Consider the following 3,121-nt stretch of genomic DNA (forward strand, 5'->3'; position numbering starts at 1 on the left):
AACTGTTTGCTGCTGCTGTGAAGAACAGCTTCGTGAACTGTGAGCTGTAGCAACACACGTATGGAACCCTAAGCAAGGCACAGTATATCGGTGTTCTTTGAAAGGGTAGGGTAGTTATTTCAATTTGGCTTTCAGTGCGTTGCATGACAAGGCACTTAATTAGCTAAAACCCTCTTAGAGTCATGTTTGATTGCAAGTTGTGTGTACTCTCCACCGCTAAGTGTCATTTCATGTTAGATGGAATGAATGGAGGATGAAGCACCCGTGCATTCACCTCTAGGACAACACTCTTGAACTCGTGAACAATTATGGGCCTTCTCAGGTAAGATTGCGTGCAGGTCTTTCTCAAGGGCATAATCTGAAACACAGCCAAACCTAAGGCAGCTTTGGGCAGCCCACCGTGATAAGATATGCAGACATTGTGACCTCACAAAGCGCCTGGTCTCCTAGCAACTGCGGTGTAACTCTCACAGCCTGCCTCCTGATTTGGCTTCATGGTAGGAAATTCATTAGGGTCCTGAGGCGGCCGCGAGACCTGGCAAGCGCAGCGGCCCCTAGCGGCCTCACATCCTGAGCAGCATGAAGAGGCGGAGGCGCTGGCCCAGGGCGGCCTTGGCCCCAGCAGCCATAGGAGGAGCCTCTAGCGCTGCAGGAGGGGCCATGCGGAGGCAGCAGCCCCCGAGGCCCGCCTCCAGAAGCGCCCGCCAGCTGCCAGGCGGAGGCGCCACGGAGCCCGGACGGTGGCGGTCGGCCAGTGGAAGGTGCCGCCCCCGCCGCCACCATCCCGGGAGGATAGCAGCCCCCGTAAGCACGCGGCACCCGGGCCGTGCTCCAGGGGCCGCACCCTGGAGGAGATTGGAAGGGCGGCCACCCCGACGTTGACCACCTTCCCCACCATCCGCGTACTAGGCGCCGTGTGGGTCGAGAGCAGCCTGCCAGAAGCGCTACGCCAGGCGCGCCAAGTCCTGGGAGTGAACCTGGAACCCGTGGTGAGACTCCGCCTCTTCCCAGTGCCTGGGCGGGAGATGCGGACCACCGCCGCGCGACTTCTCAGCCCCGGGACGGGTTGTGCCTGGAGGGATGAACTAGGGACAGCCGGGACCGCGTCTCCTAGTGCACTTTACAGGAGAAGAAGCACCAGACGGTCCCGGCCAGCGCCCCCGGGATGCAGCGCCGCCTTCTGGGACTCCGGGGCAGCTGTGCCCTCTGCTGCCTCCCAGCACCAGGTCTGCGGAGGGAGGAGACCCCTGGACCGCAAGGGAGGTCCCCTTTCTTCCTAACCCCAGATTGAGATGTCTCCAGGACTGTAGGGGCAGATCCATGTTCTCTCTTGTTCCCTCATTGGTCTGAAGTCTTCAGAAGAAGCTATTCCACCCCCACCCACTCCAAAGGAAGTTGGTTCCATGCTTGTGTAATAAAGCTAGAATTTCCTTGCTGTTCACCCACCTCTGGCTCCTCCCGCCTCATTTTCTTTCTTTCTCTCCTTTTTTGACTGCCACTCTTTCTGGACGAAAGATCGAATATGTGTGGAAAGTTGTTGCAATAGTTGGTATTCTCAATACCAATGGCAATAGTGGGTATTCTGAGTCCCACACCTTTCCGAGTTAACTGGATTCCAACGCTTTGACCAAGGATATTTTCGAAGAATTTCTAAGAAATTCAAGCGTATCACTGTTAATAATGTAAGGATTTGTATGGCTTTGAATGTCATGGGCTCGGTGATTACAAACCAAAAGATCCAAAGTTCAACTGTGTCCACTCCTATCCAAGGAGCTTCAGCCTCTTAAGATCCGAAGGGAATCCTGTTTGGAGCATCCGATGGGCTGTAGGGCTGCACAGAGATTCAGCTTAATTAAGCCACATTCATGTTCAATCACAACACCCCTTCTTTACCCATTTCACACACTTTAGAAAAGAAGCTTCTTTTTTAATCACCAGAGGAAGGCTGCACAGAACCAGGGTATGCCTGAAGCATAGAACCTGTTCCCATCTCAGGTGTGACTAGGAGATTTGGGCAACAATGGGGCAGATTCAACACGAGGAGAGCATGTGGCCACCCTGGTGAGAGGTCATGTGTTTACTTACCTGGAATGAGTTTACACCCCAGCCTGAGCAAGCGGTGTGATGCTCACCCCCATCGGGGACTCCGACTGTTATCCCCTCGTCAGGCAGATTCCCAGGGTCTGAGCCTCTTAGGTGGGAACAACGGACACTTTGTTCGTCTGTCCGGTAAGTTAATATTCCACAAAATGAACGTGGGAAATTAGGCCATCTCGCGGCTATTTTAGAAACCTGCCATGCCATGGCTCCGCACTCTTTCCAGTTCGTTCTGGTGCTAACTCAGGGTTTCCTTGCCACGGAGGGAATGCGTCTGTCACAGTGACAGCACTGCTAGCTGTGTCCTCTCACTCTGCAAGCCTCAGGGTGCTCCTGCTACCCACGGACTGTCCTCCCCGCCACCCCACACTTGCTCACAGCGTCGTGTTCCCCAACTCACCCTCGGAGTCCATCCAGGCCGACAAACGATGTCAGACGTGGGGATGGCTGCTCCCAAGCTACAGGGATTTGAGTCCCTGATGCTCAAGGACCTCTCCTCCTCCTCCTCCTACTCTGCCTTCTTTTTAAGAATCCACATGTAGGTGATACCATGCAGTATCCATCTTTCTTTTTCTGGCTTATTTCACCGATCATAATGCCTCCAGGTTCATCCATGTGGTCACACACGGCAGGATTTCCTTCCCTGTTATGGCTCCGCAAGATTCCATTGTGCATAATGGAATATTACATATGTCATATACAAAGAAATATTATATATCTGGAGATGCCCATTCATTCAACAGACACAGGTGGTTCATTATGCATCCCAACCGCTGTGCATACATATTATCACAGAAACAGAGATTGACTGGTGGTTACAAGGGACCAGGGTGAGGGCGATGGGGAGAGGCCGGACAAAGGGTGCAGAGGAGTAAGTTCTGGGGTCGACTGCAGTTAACAATACCATATCCTATACTTGACACTTGTTAACAGAGTAGACCGTAAGCATCCCCATAAAGACAATGCTATGTGAGGGAGGTGATGGATGTGTTTGTTCACACAATAGGTTGTGGTGAATGTTTCT

General features: G+C 53.1%; 1 pseudogene; it reads left to right on the forward strand.

The window, feature by feature from the left end:
- Positions 1–452: 452 nt before the first annotated feature.
- Positions 453–1,347, forward strand: LOC131503525 (uncharacterized; annotated as a pseudogene).
- The last annotated feature ends 1,774 nt before the right edge of the window (positions 1,348–3,121 follow it).

This window comes from Neofelis nebulosa, chromosome Y, assembly GCF_028018385.1.
Source record: "Neofelis nebulosa isolate mNeoNeb1 chromosome Y, mNeoNeb1.pri, whole genome shotgun sequence".
In the NCBI taxonomy this organism is placed as follows: domain Eukaryota; kingdom Metazoa; phylum Chordata; class Mammalia; order Carnivora; family Felidae; genus Neofelis; species Neofelis nebulosa.